Here is a 25472-nt window from a genome sequence, read left to right on the forward strand (position 1 = left end):
GGAGCAGAGCAGCCGCGGGAGAGGAAGTGCCCGGCCAGTATTTTTCCCGGACATGTTCGGCTTTTTGGCAATTCCCCCCGGACGGGAGTTTGATTGCCGAAAAGCCGGACATGTCCGGGAAAAACTGGACATATGGTAACCCTAAGTTAACTGAATATATCCACTGTAAGGATGACAGAAATTAGTTAACAGTGCAAACAGGTCATTCTGGTCTTTTTAATGTTAGTTATACATTTTGCAATAGGGCTGTGTAAATTACTTTAGTAACCTTCACTCTAAGTTAATGAGAGTTTTTGTTTAGATTATGGATCTAAAAGTGTTATGTATTAAAGGAAAAATTAATTAGTTATGGATTAGCAACTCTGTCCTTGTTAGAGCACGTAGAGCCTTTTAAATCATGTGGACCATCACAACTTATGTTTATGAAATTGTCCTAACACAAACACAAATCTATCTAGTAGGAATAGTTAGTGATCTATGCTTCATTAGGTCTGATGTGTACTTAGAGGTTGGCTTTTTTTTTTTTTTTTTTTTTGGGTAGGTTGTGTCTGAGTGTCTCATCAGTCAATCATTTCATCAATGGACTTTCCTATCTTTCCTTCTAGTATTGGCGAGGCCATACTTCACAAAGTGGATTTTACAAAATGTCTTGATTTCTACTTTGAATAGATATACATCTTTGAAAAGGCCCTACATTCTCTCCCCCCCCCCCCCCTTTTGATACCAACATATTAGGTCTATTAGAGTTCTGAAGAATTATTTTAAAATACTCTAGTTGTCTTTATGTGTTTCTCGGAATTGTCACTTGAGGTTTAAATTAAAGCTTGTTTTACCAGAATTGTGGCAGCAATGATAACCAGTCTCAGGTCAGTTTCACCCCTTGAGGCCAGCAACTTGGAGTCATTACATGCTTTTACAAAGCACTAATGCCTCGGCTGTATCACATGGGATGCTCACATCAACTCGGCTGTAGTATAAAAGATTGTTTCCTGTTCACTGTCCATATCTTTACTCTCTTTCTCTTTGAGTCTGTGTTTCATATATCTAACTATCTGGTTGTGTTACTATATTGCCCCTTGTGCTTTTCTGCTTTAGACAGGATTTTCTATAGTAATGCCCACATTTCAGCACTGTCATTAATATGTTTATAGCTTGACCATTAAAAATTCAACTTGGATTGAAACCAGTATTTAAAAAAAAGAAATAATTATGTAAAAAGAATGTTATTTGGTTTTTGTTTTTACTACTGACATTTTTGTGAACCATTTTCAATTTGTTGAAACTGAGAAAACAGAAGTGGAAATGAATATAATAAATGATGGGCTTTATTCCTCTTTCCAATCTAGTTCTTTAATATAGTACTATTTTAAAAGGAATAAACTTAATAGAAAAAAATGCTTCAAAATAACATTAAGATTGTGACAAAATAACAATGGAAATTCCACATTTCTCCTGCCTTCCTCTGCTCACTTTTCTTAGTTGAGGTTTCTGAGAAGTGCATCAGTTTAGACAGTGTCTGCATCCTAGAGACTTTACAGTGATGCTTCAGATGAGGAAAAGGTACTGAGACTATTCTGTTAAATGGATTCCTCCTTGTGACAATGGAGAGAGGGAAAATTTGAGTCCTGATAGTATGTTGGGTATATCTGCAGTTTAATATATAATCAAATCATGAGTGCCATAGACTTGCATTCAATTCCTGAGCTACTAAAGTAGCAGTGTATGGAAAACACTATTTTTTTTTTCTTATATAGATGTCAGAGTGTTGTGATGGGCAACTCCTCCTCCTTCCAAGAGTTTTTACTTTTAGAATTGCACAAGAATCGATCCGTCTTATCCCTTTTCAACATTTATATGAGACTTCTTGGACAATTTGTTACGTGCTACAAGCTCCAATGCCATCAATACACAGACAACACCTAGCTTTAAGTCTTAGTTCCAATGAATCTAGTCACATATAAAGATATGCTGATTCTTGTCTAGATCCCAGCCTACTCTAAAACTGAATGAGCAAGGTTGAAAGGTTTTGGTTTTGTTTTGCTTTTTTAAGTTTAATTGAAAAACTGTTTTGATGCAAAAAATCTCAACCAACCAACCAAAAAAACCAACAACAACCTACCACCCAAAGTCCAAAGAAACACATAAAACCCTACAACCTTTTGAGTATTTTATACTCACATACCCTTTCCATTTTTATTGGATCCTAGGTTGTCTGGTGGGGCTGCCCAGATATAGGTTCTTCACCACAAACCTCCCCAAATAATTTCCTTCCTCTAAAAGTTGTCTTTGATCATTTGTTGCATCCTATCTAGCCATTTTAGCTGCCATGGTGATAGACTTCAACAGCAACTGATTTTACTTAAATATATATGGAATCTTTACAATAGAATAAATTAATCTCTTCATTTCAATCTTTATAGTTCTTCTTCGAGTGATTGCACATGTGCATTCCACTCTAAATGTGTGCATACCCTGAGCACAGTCACCAGAAAAATTTCTCTCAGTGGTACCCATCAGGGCAGCTCGAATGCCTTCTCGTGCCACACGCTCATAGGACTGGCATAAAGCACCCCGCTGATCCTGTGCCCCCTCAGTTCCTTATCGCCTGTGACAGTTGCTGGAACTGTTATCCTTACTTTGGCAAGCTCTCTCAGTAGTCTTGTTTTTTGTATATTTGTACATAATTAGTTATTTCTAAATAGTTAGTCAGTTTTAGTATAAGTTTGTAACTTACTGAGTTAAGGGAGTTTTTGTTCATTACCTTGATCACCAGGCTTCAAGCCCATGCTTCCTGCAACAAGGCTGAGCGATCCGCACTCAATCTGCCTGAAGTGCCAGGGAGATTCTCACAAGGGGGACTGCTGCCAAACCTGCAGAGATTTTAAGCCTTGCACAAAGAAGTAATGGGAGACCAGGCTGAAATTTTTGCTCATGGGGCGGCACTGAGACCTCCATCTGAGCCAGGCCAATCTGACTGCACAGAATGCCTCGGCATTGGTAAGGAATGCTCGTCCTACTTTACTAGCGTCCCAGCACCATTCACCCTCCACAGTGCCTAGGAAAAGGCAAAAAAAACAAAACAGCTGGTCAAGAGAGGATGATCTCCTGCACTGAAGATGGCCAGGCATGAGGATCAGAGTAGAGTGCAACCTAAGTGAGGGCAGTCCTCTGTCTCAGTACTGCAGAAGTCAGCATCGTTGACTCAGGCACTTACGCAGGTACCATTGAGTCTGATACTGGATGAGACTACATCTGCGATATAGTATGGTACCTACACTATCTCAGTGCCGATCTCGCCAGAGGCGTTTGCTGCTGCCAGAGACCTTCTATCACTGTTGGTACCAGTATCACTGGCAGTACAAAAGTCAGCAGTATCAGTGCAGGTGATCAGAAAGGAACCCATCGGTTCTGGTCATTGTTCAGTACCAGCCCTTTGGTACCATCTTCACCACTGCACCCGTCTCTGGCACTAGTGGGATCCACACCTCCATGGTCACCGGATAGAGTCGTCTGACTCAGAAGAGGTCTAGTCTTACTCCTCTTGTTCGAGGAGTCATCCCCGCTGCTCCCCCAGACACTCCTACCCTTCCATGGACCTGGAACAGGGGTAGCATTGAGTGCATGGTCAGGTCATCATTGGGGACCTATGCTTGTCCAGTGGACATTTTGGAACCCAGGGGGTTTCTCCCCAGTTTTCGGAGCTTACTCTAGGTGCTCCTATTTGGTGGCCTCAGAACGAAGGGCATCACCATCCAATCTAACTGCAACCAGCCTGGACTCAGGTACTGAGCCTGGCACAGAATTACAGGAGACTGTTCAATGGGATCCTGCCAGGAAGAAAGAAAGGGAGAATGTCCTCAACTGGTGCTGTCCTCCTCCTCCTCCTCCTCCTCCCCTGACGAGGCTGTTTCAGGAGCGGGCGTGTCACATCCTCCGGATGACTATAAGGCTCACCAAGAGTTGTTGAAAAGGATGGCCTTAAATCTGGGCAAACAGGTGGAGTTAATGAAAGAATCCTCCCACAGCTTAGTTGACATTTTAGCTGCTGTGAGCACTTCAGGGGTAGCCCTGCCTCTCAATGAGGCCATTATGGACCCTGTTAAAGCCGTATGTCAGACCCCTGCATCCCTCCCATTTCAAAAAGTGTCACAGTCAGAATAAAAATTGCCCCCCCCAATGGGGGTAACATAAATATGTCAGAAAAGGGCGGAGCGAAAGTACTTTGTTTCTGCCTAGGGTTATGAGTTCTTGTACACCCTTATCCCTCTCCATCCCCCGGGAGCCCTGGTAGTATTCAGTGCCAGTGAAAGAGAACTACAGGGTCATCAGAGTGAAACCCCAAAAGCAAAGGACTCCAAGAAATTGGATTTGTTCAGTAGAAAAGTTTATTCTACTAGGGGGTTACAACTCAGGATTACAAACCAGCAGGTGCTGCTGGGCAGATATGATTTCAACATGTGGGATTCCATGCAGAAGTTCAAGAACTTGCTCCCACAAGAGGCCAGGTAAGAGTTCTCTTTATTGGTGGATGAGGGAAAATCAGTATTGAGGGCATTGTTGCAAGCTGCTTTGGATGCGTCTGACTTGATGGCCAGGTCCATGGCTTTGGCAGTGGCTATGCGCAGGAGTTCATGGCTTCAATCCTCAGGTCTCCCACAGGAGGTCCAGCAAACCCTTTAGCACCTACTTTTTGAGGGAGTTTTTCAGAACAGACTGATGTGAAGCTTCATGGGTTAAAAGACTCCAGGGAGACCCTTAAGTCACTTGGTTTGTACACACCAGCAACTTCAAGGAAGCACAACAGGCCCCAACAGCTTGTTTGATATTCTGTCCATCAGGATCCACAGAGAAAAGAAGCAGGGATTTTCGATGTAAGTCAGCACCTCTTCTACTTCAACGTCAAAGCCTGCCCCACCCAGACATCCTGGGGGTTCTAAATAAGTGTTTTGATGGGACATTCGAGGACTCTGTACCAGTTCCCATGATGCCAAGCCCTGTTTCTCCTTTGTTTACAAACTGACTTTCCCTCTTCTGCAGTGCAGGGTCCCGTATCACCATGGACCGTTGAGTGTTGAGCATGGTGGAAGTGGGATATACCCTCCAGTTTATTTCCACTCCTCCTTCCTCCCCTCCGTCCCCATCCTTCTCCAGGGACCCCTCTCATGAAGAACTTCTGGTCCAAGAGGTTCTATCTCTCCTTTGGGTGGGAGTTGTGGAAGAGGTTCCATAGAATTTAAGGGGGAAAGGGCTCTACTCCCACTATTTCCAATCCCAAAAGCCAAGGGAAGTCCCTCACTGATTCTAGACCTGCACAAACTTAACAGAAAATAAAGTTCCACATGGTCACCCTGGCATCCATTATCCCTTCCCTGGATCCCGAGGACTGGTACACTACCCTCAATTTAAGACACATTTTTTCGTATATAGATGTACCAAGATCACATACGTTTCCTCAGATCTGTAGTGAACCACTCGCATTACCAATTCATGGTCCTCCCGTTCAGCCTATCTGCAGCTCCATGGGTGTTTACAAAATGTATGCCGGTAGTGTCAGTCTTTCTGAGGATGTTAGGGATGCAGGTCTACCCTTATCTGGATGACTGACTAATCAAGGGTCGGTCCTGGGCTCAGGTAGCATCCAGCATTCAACTCATCCAGTCACCGTTCAAGGCCCTAGGCCTTCTTATAAAGGGGGAGAAATCTACCCTCACTCTGGTGCAGAGGATAGAGTTTATTGGCGTGGTGTTCGACTCTACTCAGGTCAGGACCTACCTCCCAGAGGGAAGTTTCCAGTCAATCACATTCCTGATAACACACCTCAAAGGTCATCCCATCACAACAGCCCAAAATTGCATGAGGCTTTTAGGGCACATGGCTTCATGCACTTATGTGGTACAACGTGCCAGGTTACACCTCAGGCCCCTCCAGATGTGGTTGGCCTCAGTGTACTCCCCAAACCGCCACCATCTGGACACTACACTCACAGTATCTCCATAGGGTCTTTGTCTCCCTCAATTGGTGGTTGGATCCTCTCACTGTTTGTGCAGGCGTTCCTTTTATATGCCCTCACTTGACAATGGCTCTAGTCGCAGGCGCAAAATGAGCTGGCAGCTTGCCTCAGCAGGACTTTTTCCAGTTACCACGAGTGGTCCCTTTGTCCAGCTGTGGTGAGGGGCATTTTCAAGAAATGGCGGATTCCCCAGACAGACCAATTTGCAATCCAGTAGAAAGTGTCATCAATTCTGCTCCCTACATGGCCACAGTCTGGGGGCTATCATGGATGTCTTTCTGCTACCATGGACAAAACACCTTTACTACGCTTTCCCTCCCATCCCGCTCTTGAATGGAGTACTGTTAAAAATCAAGCGGGACCAAGACTGGGTCATTCTGATAGCCCTAGCATGGCCCTGTCACACTGGTTCGCCACTCTGCAATGCTTCTCAGTAGTGACCCCAATCTCACTTCCATTACACCCAGACCTGATCTCTAAGGATCACGGTTCACTGCTCCATATAAACCTGAGCTCCCCTCCCTAACAGCCTGGAAGCTTCATGACTAAATCCCAGAGAGCAGGCTTGCTCGGAGTAGGTTTGTCAGGTCCTACTAGGTAATAGGAAGCCTCCACCAGGGCTACTTACCTTTCAAAACGGAAATGGTTTTCTGTCTGGGCATCCCAACACAGGGTCTCGACCACACGGTCATCCTTACAAGAAATTCTCAAATATCTATTGCACCTGAAGCTGCAAGGCTTAGCTATCTCCTCTATCAAGGTTCACCTTGATCAGCCTTCCATTCCTGGTTGGATAACCAGTCCTTGTTTGCACATAACATGTCTGTTCGATTCCTGAAGGGCCTAGAAAGGCTTTGCCCTCAAGTAAGAGAGCCAGTTCCTCCCTGGCACCGGAACTTGGTCTTATTAAAGCTCATGGGCCCTCCATTTAAACCATTGGCAATGTGCTTCTTATTGTATCTGTCCTGAAAAGTAGTTTTCTTAGGCCATATGTACACTACACAGTTTTGTCGGCAAAAGGCAGCTTTTCTCAACAAAACAGTGGAGGTGTACACACTATGATGCCCCTCCCATCGACAAAACTCTCCTGCTTTGCTGACTTGATGAGAGGCGTAGAGCTTTTTACGGCAAAGTTAGATTGACACAGCATCAGTGTAAACGCTGCATCTGTTACGTCAGTGTAACTGGCCTGCAGGAGGTATCCCACAATGCCCACCATGACCGCTCTGCTCACTGTTTTGAACTCTGCTGCTTTGCATCCAGCTACACAGGCATGCGCCCCTCTCCTCTCAAAGCTCCCCTTTCAAATTTTGAAACTGCTCAGCGTGGAGAACTCACATAGCTACTAACCAGCTGAGCATGCTGGCTCTTGGCAGCAAACAAACTCCTGCCTGGACTACAGGGGAGGGGTTGGGTTTCTTGGTCTGTGGGGAAAAGAGGCTGTGGGAGAACTTGAGGGAATCACGGAATCAAAACATTAATGCAGAATCCCGTTCTCCTCAGCACTAGGACCGCAGCGGCAGGCAGGCAGGACGAAGTGCTCCTGGGGCAGAGAGAGACTGCTTTGCTGTGCAGAGCCAGAGTGAGGCAGGGGCTGATGTTGGGTGTCCCCTTCTACTGCTGGTGTACCAGTCTCCACTGAGCTGGGGTGGGGGAATGGGGACACTAACTGGCTGTACACCAGCTTCTGCCTCAGGATTGGTTGCTTCCAGCTGCTGTCTGAACTTAAAGAGACAGTGTGCCAACACATTCACTCGCCCCCAACACACACAGTTCCTCAACATGCTGTCTCTCTCTCTCACACATACACACTCCCCCCAACACACACATACACTCCCTGTCACGCACTCTGCACCCTACCCCCATACACACGTACACAGTTTTGTGGGCTTCTTGTGTTAGTGTTCAGCCATGTCAGTTTGGTCATATTACCGAGTGCTACTTTTAAAAGTGATTTCAAATTTGTTACTTTTTGGGCACACACAGCAATCATTACAAGGTTCATAGCACAGTGCAAGCAAACAATGCCAGGCTCAGCACACTACAGCAACACACATTATTGTGGCTCATTGTTAATATGCTCCATCAAGGCATTCCCCAGCCGAATAGCCCCCCCAATGGGCTCCTTTTATAGCCTTGTGTTCATAATGCACAGCACAATACTGAACAGCAGTGCAGGAACCATATTTTCTGACCGAGATGGCTGGTTTGCAGGTTACCAGGGCACTTGAAAAGCAGCTGGCAATCTAGTAGGATGCCCATGGAATGATGGAATTGAGAAACCCTCATCATGTGACGCTGTACCTGCCCCATGAGCCATTGCAAACCCTTCCCAAAGCACCCTGCGGCCAGCTGCACAGTAGGATAGCTACCCACAGTGCACTGCTCTCTGTCGATGCAAGAGCTGCTATTGTGGATGCGCTCCACCAACACAAGGAGCATAGTGTGGACATCCAACAGCCGTTTAATTATAGTGGTGGCTGTATGTCAGCATAACTTGCGTTGACAAAACTTTGTAGTGTAGCCAAGGCCTATGTGGCCATCAATTTGGCCAGAAGGGTCTCAGAGCTCCGTGACCTCACATCTAGAGCCTCTGTACACCCCTTTAAAAATAAGGTGCAGTTACATCCTCACCACAGTTTCCTCTCAAAAGTGGTTTCGCAATTTCATAGCAATCAAGCAATCTACCTTCCTGTCTTTTACCCGAAGCCACATGCAAATAGGAAGAAACAGTGCCTTCACTCACTGGACATTAGATGAGCCCTAGTTTTCTACATAGAAAGGACTAAACCATTCCAAAAGTCCATCCAACTTGTTCATAGTGGTAGCAGGCAGGATGAAGAGTCTCCCAATCTTCACAGACAATTTTGTCCTGGATCACTTCATGCATTTGTACTTGTTACAGTCAAGTGGGTGTTCTGCCTTCGGCTATCCTGACTGCTCATTCCACAAACTTGCAAGATTCTTCAGCAACATAGCTAGTGCAGATTCAGAATATTTGTAAAGCAGCAACCTGGTCATCAGTGAACACATTCTCCTCCCACTATGCCATCACTCAGCAGTCCAGAGATGATTGGAAATTTAGTTAGCTGTCCTGCAATCAGTGTGACCATGAACTCCAATCCCTCCACCTAATCAACTGTTGGGAGTTACTTAGAGTGGAATGCATATGTGCAATCACTTGAAGAAGAAAAAATGGTAACTTACCTTCCATAACTGTTTTTCTTCACGATATGTTGCATCATAACCCACCGTCCTGCCCTCGACATTGGAGTTTCTGGAAAGGAGGTGTGGAGTCGGCTGGGAACTTTATACCGGTGCTATGAGCGCGGCGCACCAGAGAGCACTCAAGCTGCCCCAATTGGTACCACTGCGGGAAAATTTTTCAGCAGCTGTGCTCAGGGCACACACACACACACTTACAGTGGAATGGACATGTGCAACACATCTCAAAGAACAACAGTTATGGAAGTTAGTAACCATTTTTTAAAATATTTTTGACCAAATGCTAGGCAGCATGGACAGCTTAATATAAGAGATACTAATTGCTACTCAGTGCCTTCTATTATAATTTCCAAAAGAAATAGGTTTTTATACCCTTGAGACTGTTTTTATAGACATAGAGTTGACTTGACACATATTTTATTTGCATACCTTGGAGATCACTTGCCACTCGCCAGACAATTACAAATGAGATTTGAGATCACAGAAACGATTAATTTACAAAGCAGTGTGGGTAGTCAGGGAGGATGTATGAGTTTCTAGCATTGAACATTGACCAGTTGGCAAACAAAAGATAGGGCTGAGCTGTCCATAGATGGATCGTGAGGGACAGGGTTAGCAAATATGGATTCTGGAGAGAAAGAACATGGACTGAGGAAGCTGTGTGTTTCAGAAGATGATAGAATGGGTCTGATTTAGGGAGACTAGAGTCAATTTTTTATTAATAGCTAGTGGCAAGGTCAAAAGATGAGGAGAAACATAAAATAGTATAAGATATTTATGTTGAGAGTTCCTAGAGATTAAATGAGATTATAAATGGGTAGGTCAGCAGCTGCTATAATTTATCCATTCTTTATTTTCAGCAAGAAACATTATCCTCCTGTCCTGGACCCTACCGGATCACATTCAACCCTGGACTAAACAGATGTAATTCCTATTAAAGTAAATAGTAACTGCAAGCTTATTACATGGTTGAATTTTATCTATGTTTTTTAGAGGCTTTAACCCCAACATACTGACCAAAGTGTTCCTATTTTGGGTAAGTAATAAAATGTACTTACAGTAGACCCTGAGACTTATGAACACTTTGGGAATGGAAATATTTGCAACTCTGAACGAAACGTTATGGCCGTTCTTTCAAAAGTTTACAGCTGAACATTGATTTATACAGCTTTGAAACTTTACTCTGCAGAAGCAAAATGCTGCTTTTAACTATCCTAATTTAAATGAAAGAAGCACAGAAACAGTTTCCTTACCTTGTCAAATCTTTTTTTAAACTTTCTCTTCATTTTTTTTAGTAGTTTATATTTAACACAGTACTGTACTATATTTCCTTTTTAAAAATTATTATTATTATTATTATTTATTATTTTGGTCTCTGCTGCTGCTTGATTGAGTACTTCCGGTTCCAAATGAGGTGTGTGGTTGACCAATCAGTTTGTAACTCTGGGGTTCATAACTCTGAGGTTATACTGTACTGTGAATATGAAAATTTGACCAAGTTTGACAATTATTCTCCCACTTGTTACTAGTAAGGAAATATGAAGCCAGCAGCAGCTAAGTAGAAATGATGTGACCTTTGTTTAATTTTTCTGCCCCTTCTGTGGAAGGGAAGCACCAGAGTGAAATTTACCAGAATAATGACAGTTCACTGCAGTTGCTGCTGAGGATCTGCTGTGGAGCAACAGAAGTAAATCAGTTCTGTCTTCATCTGTTCTAGGGTGGGAGGAATCAATAGAAAAATAATATTTTGTTTGCTTGTTTTTAGTTGGGGCATAGTCCTGGGTATCAGAGTGTGTGAATCAGTGCACAATAACACAAATGGAGCTAGTATGTTTCTTTTATCCAGTTTTCTATTAATATTATCACACTGCATTAATTTGAATGTTGTAATCAATCAGACTTCATATTTCTTGGAAACCATGTCTTTTCTGACATGTGTTTAAGTAAATGCAACATAATGGTAGAGAATGTATTTTTTTGTGTGCACTGCATATAGCATTACATTTATACATGTTGCTGTTTCCATATGAAATTGGCTAAAGAAAAACATTCTCCCCTTACACTGTGTTCTCGCTGAATTTGTATTGAAACAAACAAAACATTACTAATTCTAGTTGGTATTATGCAGTTTTATTACATATAATTGATATAATATGTGCTAACATTACTTTTTCATTTCTGACTGCCAGGCAGGCTCTCAAAATAAAACTTATTGATAGCATGAGCGACTAAACCCTGTTTTTGACCTGACTTCAGCAACTAATCTTATTCCTTGTTTTTCTATCCTTATGGTACTTCCATCCCCCACAAATAATTAGTAACATTTGAATTCAATGAATAGTCAGGTTCTTGGAGGGAAGTTTGTTTTTCATCTAGTTAATTAATTTGGATAACATGCAGAACCTAGAACTTGCCTTTACTGTTCTCTTTATTATACAAGCTTTTGTTGATTATTACAGTACTTGGGAAATAACATTAGCATCTGTACTATAGGAATAGTTCTTCACTTGGGAAAAAAGAGGGATGTTCCAACTGATCCTGCAAAAGCCAAGTACCAAATGATGCCTTTGTATGAGTTAGATTTCCTTGCACCTTTTCTCTGTAGAGGATGACTTAACTGTACAAATATTAAACCTCTCTTTCATTTCCATTATGGTAGCCATTAGGGGCCTACCGGTAATTAGTTATGTAGTCCTTTAGATCTGTAGTAGGTGAATACAAAACTCTACCAAATCAGAATGATTGCTCTTTACGAGGTGTAAATGAATAAACAAATGCAAACCAGTGGTAGGCTCCAAGTTTGTGGGGAACTACACCTCTACCCCGATATAACGTTGTCCTCGGGAGCCAAAAAAAATCTTACTGCGTTTATAGGTGAAACCGCGTTATATCGAACTTGCTTTGATCCGTCGGAGTATGAAGCCCTGCCCCCCCCCGGAGCACTGCTTTACCGTGTTATATCCGAATTCATGTTATATCGGGTCGTGTTATATCGGGGTAGAGGTGTACTTATCTTCAGTAGAAATGTAACTTGTCCACAGTAAACTTTAAAGCTCCAAAAAAAAGAAGAACAGGAGTACTTGTGGCACCTTAGAGACTAACACCACAAGTACTCCTGTTCTTCTTTTTGCGGATACAGACTAACACGGCTGTTACTCTGAAACCTTTAAAGCTCCAGTAGCTTTGATATCCTTCAGTTTACTTTCTGTACTGAGGATGTATATCAGGGTAGACAATAGGCAGACTGGGGGCCAAATCCGGACCACCAGATGCTTTTGAATGAATGGTATAATATAATTATATGGCAACTAATCAAAGGTGTGAGGGAACCTTGCAAAAGAGACAAGGATCCTACCCTAAAGAGTTTGCAATCCAGAGTTTGAATGAATGATAGTGAGAGCAAATTAAAGGGGGAAATAGGATAGATTTGGATTGGGTCATATAAATTATATGATGTGGTGACACAGTGAGTTATGATTCAATTAGTAAACGAATATATTAATTTTATTCACCTCTTCTAGGCTTTGTGGCAGAAATTAGTTTAAGAAAGGATTTTGTATGAGGAAAAGATGGTTGCTTGGCAAACAGTCTTTGAATTGTACAGGAGTTAAAATTTGTCTTGGTCGGTTTCCAAAAGCTATATCCTGAAGGAAACTGGGTTACTAATACACTATAGAACCTTCAGCCTCTAGTTCAGTCTAAACTTCTAATAAAAGTAAGAAATCTTCTTTCTGTTTTTTTAGCAGTTGCTTGGGGCTACTCTTTCAAAAGTTTGATTTCTGTTTTATTTTGATAAATATTGTGTTACCGTGTGCATTTGTTGAGTGCTTAGAAAAATTAGAAGTGTAAAAATATGTAGAAAATTGGCCAATAGAGCTTGATGGGGTAAGGAAAACGTGGATTATGACCTGTGGTAAATATTGGTATTTTGGAATGGATCTCAAGATAACTTTTAAAGCCTTGATTTTATATGTATTATTCTCACTGCAGGTAAAACTGAGGATTCTACAATCCTGCACAGATGGTCTGAGTGATCAGAAGCTAATGAGAATATTGCTTATTTGGATCCTAAACTGCTGAAAGCTGACCAGATAATTAATGGAAGAGCCTTGGTAGTGAATTGCTATATATTAACTTTTTTGTAATTTTTTTTATTGTAGCTAAGCTTATTGAGTCTTTATTGCTTACTAAATTAGTTTCATACTTTTTTGTCAATTTTTATATCTATATATAAATATATTTAAAAATATTGCTTATTTAGTTAGGTTTTCATTTTAAAATCTATGATTGTTATTGACTCTCAAAATAGTCCCTAAATTAGATTAATCACCATTTTTATTTCCTCCCCCCAAAACTATTTTCAGAAGAGTGGTTGCACTACATTTGGAAATTCAAATACAGTAAGAGCTACAAGAATGATTGAAGGTTTGAAAACCTACCTCACAGTGAGACACTAACGAAACTCAATAGATTTAGCTCGACAGTGAGGAGTTTAAGAGGTGACTTGATTATAGTCTGTAGATACCTACACTGGGAGAAGATTTCTGATAGTAGAGAGTTCTTTAATCTAGCAAAAGCATAACAAGATGAAATGACAGGGAGTGAAGCTAGACAAATTCAAACTTGAAATAAGGTGCAAATATTTTACAGAGCGTATATAACCATTGGAACAAATTATGTAGCGATTTGGGAGTGAGGGGGTGGGGGGCGATTCTCTATCACTTGAATTCTCTAAAAGGTGTGTGCTAGCTCAGCCAGGAATTTTGGATTTGATACCGGTGTCATGTAGGAAGTCAGACTAGATTCACAATACTCCCTTAAATCTTAAAATCTATGAATCACTATGTGATTTAAAAAGCAACAAAGAGTCCTGTGACACCTTATAGTATAACAGATGTATTGGAGCATAAGCTTTCGTGGGTGAATACCCACTTTGTCAGACGCATGCGAAAGGTAAGCTCCAATACATCTGTTAGTCTATAGGTGCCACAGGACTCTTTGTTGCTTTTTACAGATCCAGACTAACACGGCTACCCCTCTGATATGTGATTTAAGTGGACCACAAAATGGCAGATTTGGAGAGAAGAAAGGTGAGTAATAAGGGGAAAAGTGACCTCAATATCAGATAGTCTACAAAGCCATTTTGCAGGCTCTGTTTGTGCACACTGCACTGAAGAATGAGGGAATGGCTGTAGCACCAGAGACTTTCTCTCTCTATTCTAAGAATCCCCTCCTCAGAGGCAGGGCCTTTTCCAAGAAGACCTCATCCTCCCTTCAGAGTTATCCTGCTAAGGAGTTTATAAAGCACACCTCCTTTCAAATATCACTGAAAATGCTTGGAATCTATAGATTCACAAAAGCCTCCTCACTAAAATCTAGGTTAATATATAACTGAAATGGTTGTTGTGGAAGAATTTTCAGGAAAGAACTGCATTAAAATATTTCCTGTTACAGACCAGGAGGGTAAACACAAAATTTCACACACAAGAACATCTTCCTCTTTCTCTGATGATTCTTTCCAAAGGTATTTAAAAAAAAAAAACGACAGTGAAATTTTCAGAAGAGGGAGTGTTAAACTCAGGTTTTATATCATGAAGACTGATTCTAATTTATTATCATTCAAGGGATTTCTTCCTCTTTTCCTGAAGACTGATTTGTGTTCTATATACTGTAGATTGTACAATGGGGCTGATTGAGATGACCTTATAATAGTTTGTTGACACAATCTTGGACATACTCATCTTTTGCTAAATGAGATTTCTCTATGTTAAAGTCATCACAGATAATGATTCTTGTGTCCCTTGAAAACATAGTGGTCTTGGAATGGCTACTTTGGAGAACAACGGATCAGTTAATTGAGCTTCCATAAATTATATTGGGTTTCAACTACAAGTTAGAAAATTTCTCATCAGCACTCATTTATACCAACTTCCTGACATTCTGTCACAGCTATCATCTTAAAAACCACCACCAACAACAACCCCCAGCCCCCTGCCACACACACACACTCTCTCTCTCTCTCTTAGATATAGAGCTGGACCGCTTAAGAACTTGTGACAAAAGTAGAAAATTCCTTTTGAAAGGACGGCTTAAATCAGCAGCCATTGGCATGAGGGCCATATCCTATATCATATAGTTACTGCAGGTACCTCCTTAACCTGGATCTTATGGTAGTGTTATTCTCAAAATGAAGCTAGAAAAGGAGACTATAAAACAATTGAAATCTCTCAAATCTGCTTGTTCTCCTTCATATGAAGCAACTTTCACGAAGTTTGCAAAGTGTTTTGAGATTCTTGTATAGAGTATGCTAGGTAAGTGCCAACATATAATTATAATTATAATGATTATTGCTTTCTTTGCCTCCGAGTATCTCTATTATGTAAAGCCAGGCCCAGTGAATGTGTAGTTTAGAGCTCTAAATACTGATCAAGCTCTTAAGGAAATTCCTGGAAAAAGCGTGGAAAGATTGTTCTTTTTGTGATTCCCTCAGAGATTCAAGTTACATTTGAAAATTCCAAACTATCACCGGCTGACAATCTATAGGCCATTTTCTGCTACAGACTCCAGGAAATAGTTCTCTAACTATTCCAGCTACAGGTCTTTCTTGGCTGTTTGGGGAAAATAGTCAATAATAATGCTTAACCAACTATACAGCATATTCTAACTTCAAAGTGCTTTACAAATATTAATCTTCACAACTCAACTTTAAAGTAAATTGTTCTATTTCTTTTTTACAGATGAAAGTACTAAGGCAGAAGGATTATGGTGTACATATTAAAAAGTGCATATACAAAAGTATGCTTGCATTTCTGTATGTGTTAAACCTACCTCCTGGGGGAATTCTGCACCACTGTGCAATGCAGGATTTGCACAAAATTAATGTTCTGCACAGAGTTTCATTTTTTCCCCAGAGAATTGGTGCTGAAGAGCTGCTGGTTGCTGCTAGGATGTGGGCGGGCTGCAGTTCTCAGGTTTGCTGGTCCTGCTCAGTGACATGGTGCAGCTGGGATCCTGTGGGGAGAGGCAAGAGCAAGGCACCGCTGCTTTCTGGGAAGAGAGAGACTGAGAGTAAGGGGAGCGTCTGCAGAGGTGGGGGCGTGACTCAAGTTGTTCCAGGGGCAGCTGAACCTTTAAATTATGCGCCCCTCCCCCCAACAGCAGATACGGGTCGTCTCTGCCTGGTAAGACAGTAATGAAGCTGTACAGAGCAAAGCCTGTGGCTGGGCTTTGGGGGGGAGAGGCGAAGCAAGCCCCGTGGCTAGGCTGTCAGGGGAGGGGATGTGGGTGTCTGGCCCTGCAGCTGGGCTCGGGGGGGGGGGGGGAGGGGGTGTGGGTGATTGGCCTGGAGGGGTCCACGAAGCCCCCTCCAGCACCCCCCAAATGCCCCCTCCCAGTACACACACACCCCTCCAGCATCCCCAAATACCGTCTCCTAGTACTAGATTGCTAAAAACTTGTGAATATTTCATTGTTGCATAATTTTTTACATGGTTCCATTTTATGCAGACTGGAGGCAGCATGCTTGTGACCCTGAGAGGCCTTACTGGAAGTGCCTCCTGGGAAAGGGTTCACTGTCATATAACAGTGTGACCCAGAGCACCCCAGTATTCACACCCTACATGATATTGTTATAATCTTTGTATCAAATATGCCTTGTGAGATATCACTTGAAAACTAATAACTCATTGATCATTAATATTCTTGTTAATGTATGTATGCGTTGTGTATTAAGAGTTATGGCTATACATTGAAATTATAAGTAAAATGTGCTTAAACTAAAACTTATAACTAAAATGTGCTTAAAGGGATGTCATGGGGAGTTTGTGAACAAGTCTTTCCTAAACAAAGGAATGTGGGTTTACCTCAATTTACATATACGTAGAAAACAGGACCATCAAGACAGCACGGAGAGGAGATTTCAGGAAAAGGAACAATTTGCCTTTTAGCAAACATAAGCGGAGGGGTGGGAAACAGCATGGAGCTTACTTTACCATGAGAATCCATGTCACCTTCCTTACAGCTTGTATAAACTTTACTTTGAGGTTTAACCCTCATAAGAATGAATTTCAAAGGTTCATGAGAGTATAAAAAAAATACTCAGAAAACCCCAAGTTATCTCTTCCACCTAAGAAGACAAAAGGTACAGCACTTCTGGGCATCTGAAAGAGAACCTCACCAAGGTGGGGGTCAGCCACCATCTTGCTAGAAGACTGTGGATGAGAAAAACCATCTTGAACAAAGCCTGTACCTTAGTAAATTAAGGTTTAGACTTTAGGCGTGTGTTTTCACTTTTATTTGCTTGTAATCATTTCTAACTTCATCTCTCATACCTGAACTCACTTAAAAGCCTGTCTTCTTTTGTTAATAAACTTGATTTACTATTAAACTAAGCCAGTTCAAATAAATTTGAATTAAAGTGAATGTTAACTCCAGTTAATTAAAGTGGCAAGCTGGTGGGGTTTGTCCCTTTAAAGGAGAAAACGGATCTTATTACTCCTCTGAATGTTATAGGAGTGGGCTGGACACTACAGAGCACAGAGGTTTGGTAAGGTTGGGACTGGGGGCGTGTTGGGGTCATTTGCTTATGTTAACAGGTCTGGTAAAGATAAAAGTACGTCTCTGATAACTGCTGGCAGGTTTTTGGATTCAAAGTGGTTGAATCAGAACAGGGAGCCACAAGTAGCAGAAGCATCTTGGAGAACTCAAGGCTATAAAACAAGCAGTAACACAACCTCTCACTGGTCTGAATTGCAACTCAGAATGTGACAAACAGCAGCTTCTGTCAGGCCTGACAAACTCACTACACCTAATATGTTGCTCTTATGGTATGTATCTGTAAATAATATTGTGTAAGGTATCAGTTGAAAGCTTATATCATACCAGTCATCATAATCATTGTGTGATGTATGTATGGGTAACAATTAAAAAGTTGTATGTGTATACTGAGAATATGTTTTAACTAAACATACCAGGCAGGGTTGATAGACAAGGTTTTTCTTAGGCAAAGGAATGTTGGTTTACCTGTCTGTCTGTGTTTCTGGGGTAAATTGAGCATGATAAAAGCCAACACAAAGCAAGCTTTGTTTGCATGCTAAGTCAACAGGAAAAGCCATTAAAGGTTTTTTGGATTATAAGAAGAAGGGGACCGAACTTCTGGGTTATCCATAACTGAGTTAACAAAGTAGTAAGAGCCTTCCGTATACATGATTGGTGGATCCCCAGCCATGTGGGCTAGTGACTTTGAGCTGTGGCTTTAGGTGAAAAACCACCTTAGACAAGACTGTAGCTGGTTAAGTTAAGTTATAGTCACTAGAAAGCAAGTTATACTTTCATTTTATTTGTAACAATTTGCTGTTTCTGTTCTCTTTGGTTAGTATTGCTTAAATCTTTATTCACTTTTAATAAACTTATTCTTGGTTTTACTATAAATTCATCTCAGTTCTGTAATATTAAAGTAAAGTGTGAATCCTCAGCTAAGCTAATAGGCTGGTGTGTGTACTGTCTCTTTGGAGACAGCAGATTTGGTAATTTCTGAGAGTGTCCACTGATGGGGGCTGAATACTGCAATGGAAGGCTCTTTCACAAGGTTCAGGAACTGGGGTGCACCAAGTGTTACTTGTAAGGCAAAGTAAGGGCTGTTAATGTCCCAAAGAGTTTGTCTGACAGGCTAACCGACTAGGGTGACAGGGAATTATTAGTTTAGTACCAGCAAAACTCTCTTTTGCTAAGGCAGAGAACTAACAAGGTCACAGTTCTGGATGCCCTGAGAAAACGTCATATTGGTCTAGTAGTTATGGCAGATATGAGGTCAATTTTCTCTTCCTGACTCTGCAAGTCACTTGCTGCTATGACCTTGACAAATCACTTAACCTCTCCATGCCTAAATTCTCCAATATGAAAATAGGAATAATATACTTAATATTCTTTTTATAATGCTTTGAGATCCTTGGATGAATGTTTCTATGTAAGTGCAGGGTAGTAGTAATAGTAATTATGTCTGTACAGTCATCCACTTGGAAATATATTTTTGTGGCTTTGCTACTTCCACGTCCTATCTTTAAGGGGAGTACTGGTGTGAACATCATCTTCAGCCTATACCCTAGGAGATTGTTCCTGATTTGAAGAACATATTTAAAGCTCTCTCATAATGGAGAAAATATTACATATAAATAACATTTCAATTTTTATATATAAAATTAATATTTCACTCACAGACATGAATCACTTGATGTAATTGGCCTTGTTATTTACAGTTGAAAGTACATCATTCTGTATTGTAATTTAGTGGCCGTTTTTGTGAACAGAACTTCTATGTATGACATCACTGGCATTTAACTGGCTACTAATAAAAACATAAACATTGCTATTTGTAAGCCTATATTACAGGTTTCTGTACATTATATTTCATCATATAGCCTATCACAACTTTTGATAGTTCAGTACATTGCAAAAACATTGTATTGCATTACCTTAAAAAAAACAGTGTTAGCAGTACTTTAGGAATGCTGTAACATAATACATTTTAAGATTGCTAGGATAAGGAAAAAAATTAAGCAGAGGACCTGAAAGTAGGGTTTAAATAATTTATCAGATACCTACCAGCTAAAGGACTCTAGGTAGAGGTTGACGATTAAAATGAGGATGAAATGGAGATTCGTATGGTAAGATCCAGGGACAATGCTCTTATGAAAAGTGCAAAATGGGGAGGACACTGGTATTTCTACCATATCGTGTTTCCGGTTGTGGATTCTATCTTTCATATCTGCCTCTCGCTATTAAGTATCTTACAAATGTGAAGCTTTTTGTTTCTCGCCTTCCCCACCCTTCAGAGCCTTCTGGCTGCTGAGGGAAAAGAGTTAGTGTGCTACTCTACCTGTGCTTTAGGCCTGGTCTACGGGAATAGCGTAGCTGAAGTCGACGTATCTTATTTCAATTTACCTCCCATCCTCACGGTGCAGGATCAATGGCCACAGCTCCCCCGTTGACTCCGCTACCGCCGCTCGCCCTGGTGGAGTTCCGAAGTCGATGGGAGTGCGTTCGGGGATCAATATATTGCGTCTAGATATATCTGCTTATTGGGTTCTTCTCCTCACTGAATAACTCAAGTACTTGCCTCTGCTGCTGCTCATACCTTTGCCAAGCTGTGGTTACATGATTTTTTTTTTTTTAATATGTTGCTGCTTGGTAAAGCTGTGAATTATAGCAGAAGCACTCGACCTGTCTGACTGCAGTCTGCAAGTTAACACAGTATATCAGTTTACACTTGGTTCACTGCAACCAAGCCTAGATTTTTTTATTTTATTTTTTTTTTTGCATATAAAACTGATATTATAGGTCCCCTGACTCATCAGGCCAAGTGGATGAATGAAGTTTTTCAAGCCTAAAATAAATTTTCTGTTGTTTAGCTATTTTGGTTTTTAAATTTATCATCGTTTAAATAGTTTTTTTTTAAATACTGTGACCTGTGGCAACTTGGATTGATGCAGTCAAACATGAAGGGCTGGAGTAAAGATTTTGAAGCAGAGTCCATTCCTATGGAATAAAACCAAAGACGGAAAGTGAAGTTGTAGCCGTATACTCTGGGTCTTTAGTACTAATTATAAGTATGACTAATATATCTGTCATAGTTTCCATGTTTAAGTTGCTCATTTTGGTAAACTGCTTTAGCTACACTTTGAGAATAAGGTAAATAAGTACTTGTAGCTTCGTATTTATTGTTACATGGCTAAAGTGTGTAGAATCTCTGCTGTACAGCAGTCTGTTGTCAATCAGTTATATTTAAATATTTATTCTTGTTCAGACTCATCTTTCCTAAGCCATCATTGCTCCTTTGCAGGGTACTTACTGATTTTCAGAATAACTCCTGGAGCACATATAGCAATGTGCAGTAATTGGGAATAAGTAATTTAAAAAAGCAATATAAAATCCCAGTTCTTTTGTGTTCTACTCTTCACAAGTGGTAATATAGAAAAGGTATATTAAGTCAAATCTTTTGGGATTTATGTTCAATGGATAGTTTATTTGATGTTTGAATAAATGTTTGCCTCTGTGTGCCTTTGTTGATTATGATTTTCTTGCATATTATGAAAGCTTTTCTATAACTGCTGTTTTGCATTTTGTTTTAGGTAGGCACAAGATTCATTTGTTAGCAGATCTGTATCTCTGTGTTGTTGCTTTTTTCATTTTGTATTTAAAAAGAAATAGTAGTGATCATCTAGGGAGATGTCTCTCTTGCTTACCTTTCGGGCTTCCAGTCTGTTAATATTAAATAACTTAAATGTTGGCATGTTTTCTCTAAAATTGCTTTTTCATGTGCAATTCTCTTCCCCTCCCCTCCCCATTTTTGAGGAGGAAAATCAGTTTTTTTCATATTATTGTTTAAGGTTCAAATGAAAATATAAGAAATCTCTTTTAATCCCTCTGATTTCTCAAATAAAGAATTACTATAAACAGAAAAAAAGTTAATATTTTTCAATACAGGTGTGATAAATCCACATTTTTGATATTTCCTGAAACACTAAATACCAAGCTTATATCTTGTTAGAAAACAGAATATTGAATTAATTTATTGAGGGGCTTCCCCTCCCCCACACTCTTCACTGTTATATCTGAGTATGATACAGAGGCCCACTGGGGCCAACTGCCAAAAGGATCACTGTTCTTCACAAGCAACTGCTGTCTCCGACCTGACAAACTCACTACATCTAATACACCACTTTCATAGTATTTTTCTGTAAATGTAGCATGTGAGGTCTTTACTGAAAGCTTGTGATCTATCAATACTCATAATCAGTGTGATATGAATGTATGGGAAATATGTAAGGAATAATGTAACTATATTGAAAATTATGCTCTGATGATCTTGTAATGAAAGTGAGTCACCAGGGAATAATATGTGTTGGTGATGGCCCATTCAAGCAGGAGAAGGCTATCACCCTTCCCTGGCTAGCTGATTATGTAATGTATTACTCAGTTGTCTTTGCTCCAACTCATAAAAGCCAATGGAAAACCATCAAAGACAAACTATAAACTTTGAAACCACTTGGAAGTGAAAAGGAACAATGTGACAGTGAAGGGATTGCCCTATCTATGAATGAAGACAAAATATGGGTTGAGTATATCACAGGCTGGAGAAAGACACTCTGGGTCCATTGAGGAGGTACTGTGCTGAGTGTTGACACTTCTTGAAAGACTGGAACCAAGCTCCTTGGTGAGAGCAAGTGCTGAACTTTGGGGTGAGAATCTACTTTATTAAATAGTAAAGGTAACTATTAATAAATGTAGGCCCTCATTTGCATTTTATTGTTTTGTTTGTAATAATTTATTTCCATCACTCATATTTATTTCTATTTGAATCTCCATCTTGCTTCCCTTGTCAATTTATATAATACATTGTAGTGGAAAGGTCTGTCAACATCTGAATTGATAGACCTTTTATTAGTGGATAAAAAAATCACTCTTCGCTCCAGGAAATTTATGTGATCCAATTAGTCTTTTGTTGACCATACACTGTGTATCTGAAAGAAGTCTAGATGATCCTCCTCCCCACCATTCCATTTGGGATACATCAGTTATCGGAATCATGGTGGGACTCAAACTATGAAAAGGAATCTGTTGACATACATTGTGCAGGTTAAACCACCACTAGAGGAATTGTAGAATTAATTGAGCGATCTGAACTTTTTTTTCCATAGAGTGAATACGTGGTCTGTACACCAATTTGATCCAAGACTAAAGAGGTCTCATCCTGAGCCTGTTGAAGGGGGTTACATAAGCCCAAGAGGCCATCTGACCTAGCAATTTTAGGAAACTTATTTTCAAATTTAAAGGATGAACATTCAGGTTGGAAATTAATTTGGTAAATGTTGACAAACTGTTCTTCAGGATCAAAGGCTTTTGCTGCTTTGGGGTCCAGAACCTCACCAGTGAATTCAATAGTCTGGGTCGGAGCAAGATTTACTTTATTTAAATTAATAATTAGTCCTAAATCTTTTCTCTGGGTTGGGACTATCTGAACTGAGTTTGTGACTTGAGCTGCTGAAGTTCCCCTTATTAACCAGTCATCTAGATAAAGATTACATTTATTCCCTGATGATGAAGATGGGCAACAAAAACTGATACACACTTTGTGAAGACTCAAGGTGCCAACAAGAGTCTGAACAGGAGAACCAGTAATGTTTGCCTAGCACTGCAAAACAGAGAATCTGTACATGAAAGTATGCATCTTGCAAGTTCAGGGTACTGAACCAATCCAAATGATCTAGAGAGAGGTATGACAGAAGTGAGTGTTATGAAAAATCTAATGTAACAAATGTACACATTTAGTTGCCTTAGGTTGAGAATCTGTCTCCAATCTTTTTTTGGAATCAGTATGTGTGGAGAACAAAATACCCTCTTCACAAAGTGCAGAGGAACTACCTCTATCATACTCCATTGTAAGATTGAGTCTACCGCTTTTTCATGACAACCTTGTAAGAGTGGTCCCTGAAAAGGGATGGAAAAGAAGGGTGGTGCAGAGAAATGGACTGGAGTTGTATGATGTAACCATCTTGAATGACTTGAAGACCCCATTGGTCTGTAGTTATTCCAGACCAAGCCTTTTTGAAGGAGAGTCAGAAACCAAAATGGGAAGGGGGGGGGGACAATATAGATCTATCTAGACTGGTTCTGCAACCTCAACTGTAGCTTCAAAATGATTTCTTTTGAGAGTGACCAAATTAAGACAAGATATTAAAGGAATGTAATAGATTATCTATTCTGGAATCTTTGTCTAATGTGTTTAAAGGAAGATCTCTGGTGGAAGAAGTAGCCAGCAGTGGAGGGTTGAAGTTTCTGTTTATTAGAAATCTGGGGTTGTGACACTGAGCCAGAAAGGGTTAAACAATTTGCAGGCTAAATGACCCAAATTCAACCTTTAAAGACGTAGTAGGAAAGTACGTAAATTAGCGCTATTCTTTATAAATAGCTGATGAAGCCCATGTTCGATAGACTGGAGCTTTGAAATGTACATTTGTATTGTTAAAGAATTGGAAGAAGACAGTGATTGTATTGGTCTGTGTTTACCTATATATTGTTAGAGGCTAAAAATATAACCAGATGGTTCCTGTCCGTCTGTTACTATATTCTATAGATTCAGAGATCTAAAGGGGATATTAACATTAAAATGGAACTTGGGTGTAATAATATAATTGGGTATATTTCTCTTTGAAGTTTGTAGTAAACTATCAACTGCTTAATGAATAATTACCTTATGCTGATGAATACGATTAGTTACCTGTGCATACATAGGAAATAGGAGGTTTTACTTCAAAGCCACTATTCTTCACCCAAGCTTGCTAGAGATCTATAAAAGAACTCTAGGACCCTGATCCTGTATTTCAGATCTGCTTAAGCTTCATCAGGGGAAGTTCGAATTGCAAGACTGAGATCTCCAGCTCCAGTCTGGAGCACCCTGATATTGGACATAAACTGCCTATTTTGTATTATAACCTAATGAAATGATTCTGGAAAGAACTTTTTGTGACTCTAAAGCTAACCATTTCTCCCATGAAACTGACCTGTGAACTTTATTCACCTCTGTATGTACAATGATCTTTTAACCAGTTCTGTCTCTCTCTTCTTTTTTAATAAATCTTAGTTTAGTTAATAAGAATTGGGTGTAAGCGTGTATTTGGGTAAGACCTGAAATGTTAATTGACCTGGTGGGTAATTGTGTCCAGTCCTTTGGGATTGGTAGAACTTTATATATGATGAACAAGATTTTCAGTAATCCTCATCATATTTGCCTTGGCTGTCTTGGTGAGAGCCTAAAGCTGGATTGTTTGAAGGGAGCTGTGTTTTTGGCTTCTGGGTAACCAGTAAGGTATTATAGAAGCTGTTTGGTTTCTGGATTGGTGAATCTAATTAGTAGAAATAATCAACTGTTTTGGGGATCATCTCCCCCGTTATTTGCAGTTTGCCCTGAATGAGCAATTTCAGTGTGACTTCCCCCTAGAACCTCAGTCACATGGGGTCTATATTGTTGTTCTTAAAATATGGCCTGTAAAGACCCAAATATATTAACATAGCTCTTGACTCCTTTATTAATGTAATGTATCATCCATCTTGTAGCTAAACAGATCCTGACTCTCAAAGGGGTATATCCTATAGTGTAGCCTGAACCTCTTTAGGTAGACCTGAGGTTGAAACTCAAGAATCTCACCTCATAATAATACCCAGTGCCATTGTTCATCCTCCT

The 25472-nt window shown here is 40.4% G+C and overlaps 1 long non-coding RNA gene across 4 annotated transcripts in view; it reads left to right on the forward strand.

Moving 5' to 3' along the window:
- The window catches only part of LOC112059158 (uncharacterized), a 50166-nt gene extending 32510 nt beyond the window's left edge, over nt 1-17656 (forward strand). For 2 of the 4 annotated variants that reach the window (XR_010598913.1, XR_010598914.1), the window contains 2 exons: nt 10096-10271; nt 13226-17656. This is a non-coding gene — a long non-coding RNA (uncharacterized LOC112059158). The remainder of the gene's footprint in view (nt 1-10095; nt 10272-13225) is intronic. The other 2 variants (XR_002888372.3, XR_006173123.2) reach the window with 2 other exon arrangements.
- The last annotated feature ends 7816 nt before the right edge of the window (nt 17657-25472 follow it).

Source organism: Chrysemys picta, chromosome 2 (assembly GCF_011386835.1).
Source record: "Chrysemys picta bellii isolate R12L10 chromosome 2, ASM1138683v2, whole genome shotgun sequence".
In the NCBI taxonomy this organism is placed as follows: domain Eukaryota; kingdom Metazoa; phylum Chordata; order Testudines; family Emydidae; genus Chrysemys; species Chrysemys picta.